Genomic DNA, 15,151 nt, shown 5'->3' with positions numbered 1-15,151 from the left:
GAATGTTTTTGTCTGAAACACAATGGTGAGGAGTTGCAAAGGGCAGGAGCTGCCCCACTATGGGACCAATTTTGCATTGTGCAGAATGGACATCCTCATTGGATGGTATCTGTAAGGTTAAGGTTATGTCCTACCTCCCCTCAGTCAATCTACCTAGGCCTACAAATCTTCATCAGAAGGACTTCACAGAAAATCCACAACTGCTGCCTAAAGAGTGGGTTCAGTTTCCCAAAGCACAAAAGATCATGAAAAAAAACCGTAATAGAAAAACTGCCTTCCTAGACATTGTTTGGAGGTTCTAGCAGGGGAGCGCAGCTATCGTATACCCTTGACCGAAGAACGGTACACTCCTTCTATCTGGGATGGTTGTCCTCTTCCACCGAGCGCGCAGCTTCGGGAGGGACGCATATGGAGCGGTGAGGGAGGAAGGGGACACCCGCCTAGCCAGCCAGATCAGCCAAATCAACCCTGGCGATCAATGGGGTGACAGATGTCGCAGCCAGATCGCCCCCACATCCTTCCTAGACATTGTTAAAGGAAAATATCTTTTGTCTTGGAAAGAAGCTGACAAGCTGTATCAGAAAAAGGCACAGGTGGGGGAAATGTGGGGAGGGCACTGTCTCAGAGCTGTTCTTTTGCAGCAGACAAAATTAGAGCAACTCATTGCAGACTGGAGCCTGGTCAAAAAATGAAATCGGTGGACCATCAGTCATTTCTGGTTTGTGGCTTTCTGGTTTGTTGCCCTTTGTTGCCCCCTGTGCTTATTTCTCACAAAATGAAATGCAGTGAAGGGTTTTTGTCTGCGGTCTAGTGGGATCTCACTCACTGTGTCTCTTGCACAGTAATAGACAGCCGTGTCTTCTGCTTTCAGGTTGTTCATTTGCAGATAGAAGTTGGAGCTGTCCTTAGAGGCTATGAATCTCCCTTGGATTGTAGGGGAATAATAATCAGTGCTCCCAGGTTTGTAGTAGTGAACAAGCCATTCCAATCCTTTTCCAGGTTTTTGTCGAACCCAGTCCATATAGTAGCTGTTAACATCAAACCCAGTGACAGCACAGGTGAGTTTATGGGATTCTTCAGGTTTCTTCAGTATTGCATCCGACTGGGTCAGAACAATTTGTGTGAGGGTACCTGGAATAGGAAGGCAGGGGGGAAAGCTGAAATAGGAAAAGCAACAGCCCAAAGTTATCACATGGAACTCACAATGAATTAAGGAAGGAAAAAGACCTCAACATACATGGGAAAGAGGCAGCCAAGGCAATGAGCACTGGCAGTAAAGACAGCATAATGGTGGGATAGTCTGGATCAGAAAGAGACTTAATGTGCCATTGCAGGAAGTCTGGGTGCGGTGTGAGACTTTTAAGCCTGAAGAGGGAGACTACTTTTTGTAGCTTTGCATAAATCAACGAATAGAAGAGGGGAGTAACCAATATAATATGCAACCATATCTCTTGTCTTTTCATCAAGTGTGCATTTAAAACATCTATGCCACAGATTACATAGACTGCTTGTAAACAAAGGTATAAAACTCGATGGGTAACATAGGTAATCTACAAAATGATTTTTTTTAAAAAAAGAACAGTAGATTTTGTTAATTTATGAAAAAAGAATATAGTTATCAGTCTGGTACAAATGGAATAAAAATTTAGACTAGTTTTCCCCTTACCGCATTGTCCTGGCCTTGCCATTTCCCCTATAACTACTTTTGGGGGTCGTAATACCAACTGTAGATCCTCCAGCCTCTGTTCAGCCACCTGGATTAATGTTGCATCCAGACAGCTCAGGTAGGATGACATTTCTCCAACTGAGTGGATTTGGGTGAGGCACTGCATTCTGATCCCATTCATCAAACTGTATTCTGCTCCAGGACTGCTAGCTGCGAAGGCACTTATATACACCTCCAATCATTTCGTGTCCTATAATGTTTCCAGTTGGGATAAATATCTCATTTTAAAATGTTTGATGAAGGAGGAATGTCTTTAGCAGTTGCTGCCAAGACAACAGAGGAAGTTCCTGTCTTATATATAATGGTGAGGAGTAGCAAAGGGCAGGAGCTGCCTCACTAAAGGACCATTTCAACATAGTGTAGATTGGACATCTTCATTGGTTGGTATCTGTAGGGGTTAGGTTATGTCCTATCCCCCCTCAATCAACCTACTTAGGCCTACAAATCTGCACATGAAGGCCATAATAATAATAATAATAATAATAATAATAATAATAATAATAATAATTTATTTATATCCCGCCCTCCCCAGCCGAAGCTGGGCTCAGGGCGGCTAACAACAATCAAAATAATCCAACATTCTAAAAACATTCATTATAAAATTAATTAAAATCAAAATGATGGCAACCATTAAGCCAAATTCTGTGCTGATTGCCAGAGGAGGGGGTCAGGCTGCGCCCTGACCAAAAGCCTGGTGGAACAACTCTGTCTTGCAGGCTCTGCGGAAAGATGTCAGGTCCCGCAGGGCCCTAGTTTCTTGTGACAGAGCGTTCCATCAGATTGGAGCCGCGGCCGAGAAAGACCTGGCTCTAGTTGAGGCCAGCCTAACCTCTCTGTGGCCTGGGATCTTTAGGATGTTTTTATTTGCAGACCGTAAATTTCTCTGTGGGACATACCAGGAGAGGCGGTCCCGTAGGTACGAGGGTCCTAGGCCGTATAGGGCTTTAAAGGTTAAAACCAGCACCTTAAACCTGATCCTGTACTCCACCAGGAGCCAGTGCAGCTGGTATAGTACCTGATGAATATGGTCTCGCAGCGAAGACCCCATAAGGAGTCTTGCTGCGGCATTCTGCACCCACTGGAGTTTCTGGGTCAGTCTCAAGGGCTGCCCCATGTAGAGTGAGTTACAATAATCCAGCCTGGAGGTGACCGTCGCATGGATCACAGTGGCTAGGTCAGGGTGAGAGACATAAGGAGCCAACTGCTTAGCTTGGCGGAGATGAAAAAATCCACAACTGCAGCCTAATGAGTGGATTCAGTTTCCAACAGCACAAAAGATCATGGAAAAAACTGTACCAGAAAAACTGCCTTCCTGGACATTGTTAAAGGAAAATAGCTTTTGTCTTGGTTGGAAGCTGACAAGCTCTCTCAGGGAAAGGCACAGGTTGGGTAAATGTGGGGAGGGCACTGTCTCAGAGCATCTCTCTTGCATCCGACAATCTTAATCCACCTCGCTGCAGACTGGAGTGTGGCCAATAAATTAAATTGGAGACCATTGATCATTTCTGGTTTCTGGCTTTCTGGCTTGTTGCCCTTTGCTGCCCCCTGTGGTTATTCCTCACAAAATGAGATGCAGTGAAGGGTTTTTATGTCAGGTCTAGTGGGATCTCACTCAGTGTGTCTCTCGGACAGTGATAGACTGCCGTGTCTTCTGCTTACAGGTTGTTTATTTGCAGATAGAAGTTGGAGCTGTCTGTTGAGGCTGTGAATCGCCCTTGGATTGCAGGGGAATAATACTGACTGATTCATGGTTTATAGTAGCGAACAAGCCATTCCAATCCTTTTCCAGGTTTTTGCCGGACCCACCCCATAATATCGTCATTAACATCAAATCCAGTAACAGCACAGGTGAGTTTATGGGGTTCTCCAGGTTTCTTCAATATTGGGTCTGACTGCGTCAGAACTATCTGTGTGAGGGCACCTGGAATTGGATGTGGGAAATAGATGAGATAGAAAAAACAACAAACCACATGAAACCCACATTAATTGAAGGAAGGAATAAGTTGTAGCTGTAAAGTTCAACGCACATGAGGAAGAGGCAGCCAGTGCAATGAGCATTGGCAATAAAGACGGCATAGTGATGCAATGCTCTGGCTCTGAAAGGGATTTAATGTGCTGTTCCAGGAAGTCTGTGTGAGAAGTGAGGCTTTAAAACTTAAGTAGGACGTCCAATGCCTTGTAGCTTTGAATAATCAGTGAGCATAAGAAGGAAAGCTATTAAAGGGCAAAGGGCAACAAACCAGAAAGCCACAAACCAGAAATGATCAGAGGTCCACCAATTTAATTTATTGGCCACACTCCAGTCTGCAGCGAGGTGGATTAATATTGTCGGATGCAAAAGAGATGCTCTGAGACAGTGCCCTCCCCACATTTCCCCCACCTGCGCCTTTCCCTGAGAGACTTGCAGTTGTGGATATTCTATTAAGGCCTTCACAAGCAGATTTGTAGGCCTAGGTAGGTTGATTGGGGGGGGGGTAGGATATAACCTAACCCCTACAGATACCAACCAATGAAGATGTCCATTCTACACTATGTTGAAATTGTCCTTTAGTGTGGCGGCTCCTGCCCTTTGCAACTCCTCACCATTATAAGTCTGTGTGAGAAGTGAGGCTTTAAAAGCTTAAGTGGGACGCCCAATGCCTTGTAGCTTTGCATAAATCAGTGAGCATAAGAAGGGAAACTATTAATATGGAATCCAAACTCCACACATCCTGCCTTCTCATCAAGTGTGCACTTAAAACATCTATGCCATAGATTCTATGCATGCACATTAACAAAATTATCAAACCCAAATTGCTACGCATATTACATGATCCATGAAATCTTTGTATATGTTTTTAATGATAAAACAGTAGGGGATTTTAAGAAGAAAAAAGAAAACAATATATGTTTCAGACTAATCTGAATAAACTAAGGATTTATCGTGGCCTAACTGCACTGGCTGCCAATTAGTTTCTGGGACCAATTCAAAGTGCTGGTGCTGATCTATAATGCCTCATGGCTTAGGACCTCAAGGCCTTAAGGACTGCCTCTCCCATATGAACCAACTTAGTCCCTGTGCTAACAGAGCTGTCACAGAGCTGTTCTTGTTGCTTTTGCAAAGTAAAGGAAGGATTGGACCCTGATTAAAAATCAAGACATGAGGCTTTGACCAGCAAGGCTCTCGGAGAAAAGTGTGTAAACCACACCCCTCACCAGGCCATTTTATTAGCATAATAATAATAATAATAATAATAATAATAATAATAATAATAATATATTATTTATACCCCGCCCATCTGGCTGGGCTTCCCCAGCCACTCTGGGCGGCTTCCAAAAGAATATTAAAATACTATAATACATCAAACATTAAAAGCTTCCCGAAACAGGGCTGCCTTCAGATGTCTTCTAAAAGCCTGGTAGTTGTTGTTCTCTTTGACATCTGGTGGGAGGGCGTTCCACAGGGCGGGCGCCACTACCGAGAAGGCCCTCTGCCTGGTTCCCTGTAACTTGGCTTCTCGCAGTGAGGGAACCGCCAGAAGGCCCTCGGTGCTGGACCTCAGTGTCCGGGTAGAATGATGGGGGTGGAGACGCTCCTTCAGATATACTGGACCAAGGCCATTTAGGGCTTTAAAGGTCAGCACCAACACTTTGAATTGTGCTCGGAAACGTACTGGGAGCCAATGTAGGTCTTTCAAGACCGGTGTTATGTGGTCTCTGCGGCCGCAGAATCTTTTACACAGTGCTGGTAAGAACCAATCAGATTTCTTCTGAGCATTCAAACAAACCTCAAGTGGGGACAAAGTTAAACTATAAATACCAGTTATCCATGCATACTTTTGGGGTAAATGAATGAATACTACAAAGGAGCGAATACAGCAACCCCGGAGGTCATAAACAATCAGTACACATGATAAGGAGGATGGCCAGGAGGACAGTGACCGTTATCACCTTAATGTGAAACCTGTTTCCTGGCCCTAAGATTAACATCCTAAGATTATATATAAGAAAACTACATCAAAGTAACTTGCCTACTATCTTTATGGCCCAGGAAGCCTGCCTGGCGAAGCAACTGCTGTGTACGATGTGTACGTGACGTGAGGAGAGAGAAATGGGCAGTAGAGTCAAAAGGGCCAGAGATGCAAAGGTGTAGATTGATCAAAAATCATATCAAAATAGTTTAAACCCAGTCAACGCAATGCTTTCATTGCTGACACAGATGGTTTACTCTATATCTGTTATAATTCCTCATAGCAATCCCACCTGATCACTGCATCTCTGGATATTTGCACTCCTACAGTTCTTTTGCATCTGACAATATTAGAGCAACTCACTGCAGGCCGGAGCATGGTCAAAAAATGACCATCAGTCATTTCTGCTTTGTGACTTTCTGGTTTCTTGCCCTTTGCTGCCACCTCTGGTTATTTTTCACAGGATGAAATGCAGCGAAGTGTTTTTGTCTGAGCTCTACTGGGATCTCACTCACTGTGTGTCTCGCACAGTAATAGACTGCCGTGTCTTCTGCTTTCAGGTTGTTCATTTGTAGATAAAAGTTTGAGCTGTCTGTTGAGGCTGTGAATCGCCCTTGGATTGAAGGGGAATATCTATAATCGTTCCCAGCTTTATAATAGAGAACAAGCCATTCGAGTCCTTTTCCAGGTTTTTGTTGGACCCAGGCCATATAGTAGCTGTTAACATTAAACCCAGTGACAGCACAGGTGAGTTTATTAGATTCTCCAGGTTTCTTCAGTACTGGATCTGACTGGGTCAGAACAATTTGGGTGAGGGTGCCTGGAATAGGAAGGAAGGGGAAATAGCTGAAATAGGAGAAGCAACATCCCACAGTTATCACATGAAACTCACAATGAATTAAGGAAGGGAAAAGATCTCAGCATACATGGGAAAGCAGCAACCAGTACAATGAGCACTGGCAGTGAAGTCAGCATAATGGTGGGATAGTCTGGATCAGAAAGAGGCGTAATGTGCTGTTGCAGGAAGTCCGGGTGGGGTGTGAGGCTTTGAAGGCTTAAGGGAGACACTCCTTTTTGCAGCTTTGCATAAATCAGCGAATATAAGAAGGGATTGTATTACGATGGAATCATATCTCTGGCCGTTTCTTCAAGTGTGCACATAAAACATCTACGCCACAGATTATAAAGAATGCATCCTAACAAATGTTTCAAACTAGAAGGGTAACACAGGTAATCTACAAAATGATTTTAAAAAAATTGAACAGTAGATGTTGCAGAATAAATAAATATATATATGTATCAGACTGGTTCGAATGGAATAAAAATTGAAACTAGGTCCCTCCTTCCAGTAATGTCCTTATCTTGCAATTTTCCCTAGAAAAGCCATTTGTGGGATCCTTATGCCAGCCTTAGATGCTCCAGGCTCGGTTCAGCCAGCTGGATTCCTGCTGCACCCGGGCAGCTCTGATAGGATGACATTTCTCCAGCTGAGTGGATTTGGGTAATGCTTTCCATTGTGATCCCATTCATCCAAGTGTCCTCTACTCCCAGCCAGCCAGCTAAAAAGCACTTCTATACACCTCCAATCAATCCATGTCCAATGTTCTTACAAGTTGGGATAAATGCCTCAATTTAGAATGTTTGATGAAGGAGGAATGTCTTTAGCAATTGCTGAAAAGACAACTGAGGTGTTTGTCTGACATATAATTGTGAGGAGTTGCAAAGGGCAGAAGCTGCCCAACTATGGGACCAATTTTGCATTGTGCAGAATGGACATCCTCATTGGTTGGTAATTGTAGGTGTTAGGTTATGTCCTACCTTCCCTCAGTCAATCTACCTAGGTCTACAAATCTTCATCAGAAGGCCTTAATAGAACATCCACAACTGCAGCCTAATGGGTGGGTTCAGTTTCAAACAGCACAAAGGATCATGAGAAATACCGTAATAGAAAAACTGCCTTCATAGACATTGTTAAAGTAAAATATCTTTTGTCTTGGAAAGAAGCTGACAAGCTTTCTCAGAGAAAGGCACAAGTGGGGAAAATGAGGGGAGGGCACTGTCTCAGAGCTATTCTTTTGCAGCAGACAAAATTAGAACAACTCATTGCAGACTGGAGTGTAGCCAATAAATGAAATCAGTGGACGATTGATCACTTCTGGTTTGTGGCTTTCTGGTTTGTTGCCCTTTGCTGCCCCCTGTGCTTATTTCTCACAAAATAAAATGCAGTGAAGGGTTTTTGTCTGAGGTCTAGTGGGATCTCACTCAGTGTGTCTCTTGCACAGTAATAGACAGCCGTGTCTTCTGCTTTCAGGTTGTTCATTTGCAAATAGAAGTTGGAGCTGTCCGTTGAGGCTGTGAATCGCCCTTGAATTGTAGGGGAATAATATTGACTGCTCCAAGTTTTATAGTAGAGAACAAGCCATTCCAATCCTTTTCCAGGTTTTTGTCGGACCCAGCCCATAGCATAGCTGTTAACATTAAACCCAGTGACAGCACAGGTGAGTTTGTGAGATTCTCCAGGTTTCTTCAGTACTGGATCCGACTGGGTCAGAATAATTTGGCTGAGAGTGCCTGGAATAGGAAAGCAGGAAAAAAAGTTGAAATAGGAAAAGCAGCAGCCTACAGTTGTCACATGAAACTCAGAATGAATGAATTAAGGAAGGAAAAAGACATCAACATACATGGGAAAGAAGCAACCAGTGCAATGAGCATTGGCAGTAAAGAAACCATAATGGTGAGATAGTCTGGATCAGAAAGAGATGTAATGTGCTGTTGCAGGAAGTTTGGGTGGGGTGTGAGGCTTTGAAGGCTTAAGGGGGACACTCCTTTTTGCAGCTTTGCATAAATCAGTGGTTATAAGAAGGGAGTATATTAATATGGAATCATATATTTGGCCTTTTCTTCAAGTGTGCGCTTAAAACATCTATGCCACAGATTATAAAGGATGCATACTAACAAACGTTTCTAACTAGGTTAACATAGGTAATCTACAAAACGATTTTTTTAAAAAATAGGACAGTAGATATTGTTAAGAAAAGAAGAATATATGTATCAGCTTGGTTCAAATGCAAAAAAAATTGAGACTAGGTCCCTCCTTCCAGTAATGTTCTGACCTTGCAATTTTCCCTAGAACAGCCGTTTGGGGATCCTGATGCCAGCCTTAGGTGCCCCAGACTCAGTTCAGCCACCTGGATTCCTGCTGCACCCGGGCAGCTCAGATAGGATGACATGTCTCCAGCTGAGTGGATTTGGGTAATGCTCTCCATTGTGACCCCATTCATCCAAGTGTCTTCTGCTCGAGGACAGCCAGCTAAAAAGCACTTCTATACACCTCCAATCAATTAATGTCCAATGTTCTCACCAACTGGGATAAATGCCTCAATTTAGAATGTTTGATGAAGGAGGAATGTCTTTTGCAATTGCTGAAAAGACAATAAAGGTGTTTGTCTGACATATAATTGTGAGGAGTTGCAACACTAAAGGACCAATTTTGCATTGTGCGGAATGGACAACCTCATTGGTTGGTATCTGTAGGGTTAAGGTTATGTCCTACCTCCCTTCAATCAATCTGCCTAGGCCTAGAAATCTGCATCAGAAGGCCTTCACAGAAAATCCACAACTGCACCACAGGTATGAAGTTTACGGCATGTAATGCCTTAAGAGAGAATATTATGAAAATGGTATACAGGTGGTACATGACTCCAGTCAAGCTTGCAAAAATCTATCATTTGCCCAATAATAAATGTTGGAAATGTAAAGAAACCGAAGGTACATTCTTTCACCTTTGGTGGACGTGCCCAAGGATTAAGGCTTTCTGGGAGATGATCTATAATGAATTGAAAAAAAGTATTTAAATATACCTTCTTGAAGAAACCAGAGGCCTTTCTCCTGGGCATAGTCGGCCAATTGGTGCCAAAGAAGGATAGAACTTTTTTTTATGTATGCCACAACAGCAGCAAGAATACTCATTGCAAAGTATTGGAAGACACAAGATCTACCCACTCTGGAAGAATGGCAGATGAAGGTGATTGACTATATGGGACTGGCGGAAATGACTGGCAGAATCCGGGAGCAGGGAGAAGAGTCGGTGGAAGAAGATTGGAAGAAATTTAAAGACTATTTACAGAAATATTGTAAAATTAATGAATGTTAGAATGATGTTGGATAGAAATTAAGTGGTTTCTAGCTGCAATACTATAAGGGAATATGAAAAATGGATTACTAACAGGTAAAAATTTAATGTTACAATATTTTAAGATTAAAGATTAGGATAACAAAGAGGGGAAGGATTTGCTGAACCAACAAACCGAACTGGAATACAAAAAAGGGAGGCCTGAGGAGGTCCAGGAAACAAGCTAATGAAAAATAAGTAATGGAAAGATTGAGTTGTTTTTAACTATTTTTTTGGTGTATTTTTCTTTTTTCTATTTTTATTTTGTAATATATTGAAAATCTTAACAAATATCTTTTAAAAAAAAAGAAAATCCACAACTGCAGCCTAATCAGTGGGTTCAGTTTCCAACAGCACAAAAGATCATGAGAAAAACTACACTAGAAAAACTGCCTTTCTGGACATTGTTAAAGGAAAATATATTTTGTCTTGGAAGGAAGCTGCCAAGCTCTCTCAGGGAAAGGCACAGGTGGGGAAAATGAGGGGAGGGCACTGTCTCAGAGCTGTTCTTTTGTAGCAGACAAAATTAGAGCAACTCGTTACAGACTGGGGCATGGTCAAAAAATGAAATCGGTGGACCATCAGTCATTTCTGGTTTGTGGCTTTCTGGTTTGTTGTCCTTTGCTGCCCCCTCTGGTTATTTGTCATAAAATGAAATGCATTGAAGGGTTTTTGTCTGAGGTCTAGTAGGATCTCACTCACTGTGTCTCTCGCACAGTAATAGACAGCCGTGTCTTCTGCTTTCAGGTTGTTCATTTGCAGATAGAAGTTGGAGCTGTCCTTAGAGGCTATGAATCGCCCTTGGATTGCAGGGGAATAATAATCAGTGCTCCCAGGTTTGTGGTAGTGAAGAAGCCATTCCAATCCTTTTCCAGGTTTTTGTCGAACCCAGACCATATAGTAGCTGTTAACATCAAACCCAGTGACAGCACAGGTGAGTTTGTGAGATTCTCCAGGTTTCTTCAGTATTGAATCCGGCTGAGTCAGAACAATTTGTGTCAGGGTGTCTGGAAAAGGAAGGCAGGGGGAAAAGCTGAAATAGGAAAAGCAACAGCCCAAAGCTATCACATGGAACTCATAATGAATTAAGGAAGGAAAAAGACCTCAACATACATGGGAAAGAGGCAGCCAAGGCAATGAGCACTGGCAGTAAAGACAGCATAATGGTGGGATAGTCTGGATCAGAAAGAGATGTAATGTGCTGTTGCAGGAAGTCTGGGTGGGGTGTGAGACTTTTAAGTCTGAAAAGGGAAACTACTTTTTGCAGCTTTGCATAAATCAACGAATATAAGTAGGAACCAATATAATATGCAACCATATCTCTTGTCTTTTCATCAAGTGTGCATTCAAAGTATCTATGCCACAGATTACATAAAATGCTTGTCAACAAAGGTATCAAACTCGGTAGGTAACATAGGTAATCTACAAAATGATTTTTTTAAAAAAAGAACAGTAGATTTTGTTAAATTATGAAAAAAGAATATATGTATCAGTCTGGTTCAAATGGAATAAAAATTTAAACTAGTTTCCCCATTCCTGCATTGTCCTGACCTTGCCATGTCCCATATAACGAAATTTGGGGAGTCCTTATACAAACTGTAGATCCTCCAGCCTCTGTTCAGCCACCTGGATTCATGTTGCATCCAGACAGCTCAGGTAGGATAACACTTCTCCAGCTGTGGATTTGGGTGAGGCACTGCATTCTGATCCCATTCATCAAAGTGTATTCTGCTCCAGGACTGCTAGCTGAGAAAGCACTTATATACATCTCCTATCAATTTGTGTCCTATAATGTTTCCAGTTGGGATAAATATCTCATTTTAAAATGTTTGATGGAGGAATGTCTTTAGCAGTTGCTGCCAAGACAACAAAGGAAGTGCCTGTCTGATATATAATGGTGAGGAGTTGCAAAGGGCAGGAGCCGCTACACTAAAGGACCATTTCAACATAGTGTAGATTGGACATCTTCATTGCTTGGTATCTGTAGGGGTTAGGTTATGTCCTACGCCTCCCACTAATCAATCTACGAAGGCCTTCACAGAACATCCACAACTGCAGCCTAATGGGTGGGTTCAGTTTCAAACAGCACAAAGGATCATGAGAAAAAAACTACACTAGAAAAACTGCCTTTCTGGACATTGTTAAAGGAAAATATCTTTTGTCTTGGAAGGAAGCTGACAAGCTCTCTCAGAAAAAGGCACAGGTGGGGAAAATGAGGGGAGGGCACTGTCTCAGAGCTGTTCTTTTGTAGCAGACAAAATTAGAGCAACTCATTACAGACTGGGGCATGGTCAAAAAATGAAATTGGTGGACCATCAGTCATTTCTGGTTTGTGGCTTTCTGGTTTGTTGCCCTTTGCTGCCCCCTCTGGTTATTTGTCATAAAATGAAATGCAGTGAAGGGTTTTTGTCTGAGGTCTAGTGGGATCTCACTCAGTGTGTCTCTTGCACAGTAATAGACAGCCGTGTCTTCTGCTTTCAGGTTGTTCATTTGCAGATAGAAGTTTGAGCTGTCTGTTGAGGCTGTGAATCGCCCTTGGATTGCAGGGGAATAATATTGACTGCTCCAACCTCTATAGTAGCGAACAAGCCATTCCAATCCTTTTCCAGGTTTTTGTCGAACCCAACCCATAGCGTAGCTGTTAACATTAAACCCAGTGACAGCACAGGTGAGTTTGTGAGATTCTCCAGGTTTCTTCAGTATTGGATCCGACTGGGTCAGAACAATTTGTGTACGGATGCCTGGAATAGGAACACAGGAAAAAGAGCTGAAATAGGAAAAGGAAAAGCTCACAGTTGTCACATGAAACTCTCAATGAATGAAATAAGGAAGGAAAAAGACATCAACATACATGGGAAAGAAGCAGCCAGGGAAATGAGCACTGGCAGTAAAGACAGCATAATGGTGGGATAGTCTGGATCAGAAAGAGACTTAATGTTCCGTTGCAGGAAGTCGGTGTGAGGCATGAGCCTTTGAAGGCTTAAGAAGGACACTCCTTTTTGCATCTTTGCATAAATCAGTGAATTTAAGAGGGGAGGAGCCAATATAATATGGAACCATATCTCTCGTCTTTTCATCAAGTGTGCATTTAAAGCATCTATGCCACAGATTACATACAATGCTTATCCACAAAGGTATCAGACTCAATGGGTAACATAGGTAATTTACAAAATTGATTTTTAAAAAAAAGAACAGTAGATTTTGTTAAATAATGAAAAAAAGAATATATGTATCAGACTGGTTCAAAAGGAATAAAGATTGAGACTAGTTCCCGCCTTCGCATCTTGTCCTGGTCTTGCCATGTCCCCTAGAACAGACATTTGGGGGGTCCTTATACCAGCTATCAATCCTCTAGTCTCAGTTTAGCCCCTTGGATTGTAGAGTAGTAGTATTTGCTCCGAACACTATAGTAGTGAAGAGGCCATTCCAAGCTTTTTCCAGGTTTTTGCTGGACGCAGTCCATATAGTAGTGTTTAATATCAAATCCTGTGACAGCACAGGTCAGTTTATGGGATCCTTCAGGTTTCTTCAATACCAGATCCGACTCTATCAGTACAACCTGTGTGAGGGCACCTGGAATGGGAACAGGAAAGATGAGATAGAAAAGGCAAGAGCCCCTAATTATGACATGAAAAGCATATTGGGTGAGGGAAAGAATAAGATGTAAAGCCATACATACACGAGAATGAAGCCACTAGTGCAGTGAACATTGGCAATAAAGACCGCCTAGTGGTGTGATGGTCTGGCTCTTAAAGGGACTTAATGTGCCGTTCCAGGCATTATGTGTGAAGTGAGAGGTGTGATGCTAAGGGCTGAAGCAAGAAGTCCAAGATCTTGTGACTTTGCATATATCAGTGAGAATAAGAAGGGAGGTTATTACTATTGGATCATTATCAACGATAAGTAATTTATAACTTTTTTAAAAAATATGGACAGTAGACAGTGGTTTTTAAAAGATAAAAAGAACAACAATATATGTATCTATCTATTCTAAGCTGCACTCGTGAGACTGGGGTATGGAGAGTTCACCTGTCCCTTCAAAAGACCCATATACTCTTGGGGTTGAACTTTTTTTAAAAACAAAAACAAAACACACATTTCTGTCTTATTGGAAACAACAGGAAATGAGTTGAGCTCCGCAGTTCCCAATCAGTAGCTGTTGTTGTCTGGAAGATGTTAGGGGACTGGGAAGGTGTAGGATCCCTCATCTCCATACCCCACAATGGAGGGGAAGGGGACGCTGACTTGACATCAGCTTCTCTGAGGATGGAGAGTCAATTTTTCCTTGGAGAGGAAGGTCTGATTATTCCTAGGGCCCTTGGGACGCCTTCTAAAGGACATTACCTTAACACAAAAATACAAAGGGGAGGACCCACAACCTTGCAGAGCGTTATTCTTGTGTTGAAGTGAGTACAAATTCTATTAATCTTTGTCTTCAGTTAAAATAGCTACTTACGGGGCAGTCCTGTGACAAAGGCTACTAGGGTTAGCAAGTTAGGATCTGGTGGATCTTCAGAGATGTTAAGTCCTCAAATCCAGTTCAGATGAAGATATTCTGATTTAATTTTATCATCTCGTCTCAGCAGAAGCTGGCTGAGCTGCGACCAGTGTAAGTCCCCCAAAAGTGACATGGCAAGGATGTGACCGGACACAGGGGACTTAAATAACTCTGCTCAGTCCAGTCACGTGAACTGGCAAAAGGGGTAGAACTGTCTCCAAGTACCACAAATATTTCACGAGAGGAGATAGCACTCCCACTGTGACATTTCTGATAGTCCAGGCACGGACAGGCTGCCATCCTGCCTGCCAGGTAAAAAATTGGGGCAAGCAGACAGGGACTGGTGAAGGAGGGTGGGGACAAGCCAGGATGGTGATGTTGAGTAAAATGAGAGTACTGTAATATAAAAATTGAATTTTCAGAATGAAAAGTGACAAATGAAGATGGTAGACATAAAAAAGTATAAAACAATTATTTAACAAATTATAAACCACATGCCACCACTCCAAAAAAAAAAATTGTGGGGGGAGATTAAGAAAGGAACAAAGAATCACCCCACCCACACAGAAAGAGGACCAAAAAATCTAATCAAAAGACCACCAGGATGAGTGGTCCTTTCAAAGTGAGTGAGTCAATCATTCTTTCACAGAGGAGAACAATGCAGGAAAGTGGGATTGTCTGGCACCCTGGGAAATTAAATTTCCCAAACAGAGTAGACAACTAGATGGAGCACTCAGTATAAGAACTAGATGGAACACTCAGAATAAGACAGCTTTCTGTGTTCCCTCAATTCTGTCCTGTAGGAA

General features: G+C 42.4%; 1 long non-coding RNA gene across 1 annotated transcript; it reads right to left on the bottom strand.

Moving 5' to 3' along the window:
* Positions 1-12,424: 12,424 nt before the first annotated feature.
* Positions 12,425-12,871, bottom strand: LOC308572304. Its single transcript, XR_014001692.1, has 2 exons — positions 12,699-12,871; positions 12,425-12,588 (listed from the first exon to the last, which is right to left on the bottom strand). It is a non-coding gene; the product is annotated as an uncharacterized lncRNA (long non-coding RNA).
* Between the last annotated feature and the right edge of the window lie 2,280 nt (positions 12,872-15,151).

The sequence above is a fragment of the Podarcis bocagei genome (genome assembly GCF_964188305.1).
Source record: "Podarcis bocagei genome assembly, chromosome: 13".
Classification (NCBI taxonomy): domain Eukaryota; kingdom Metazoa; phylum Chordata; class Lepidosauria; order Squamata; family Lacertidae; genus Podarcis; species Podarcis bocagei.
Note: the sequence above shows the minus strand (reverse complement) of the source record. Positions and strands in the feature narration are given on the sequence as shown.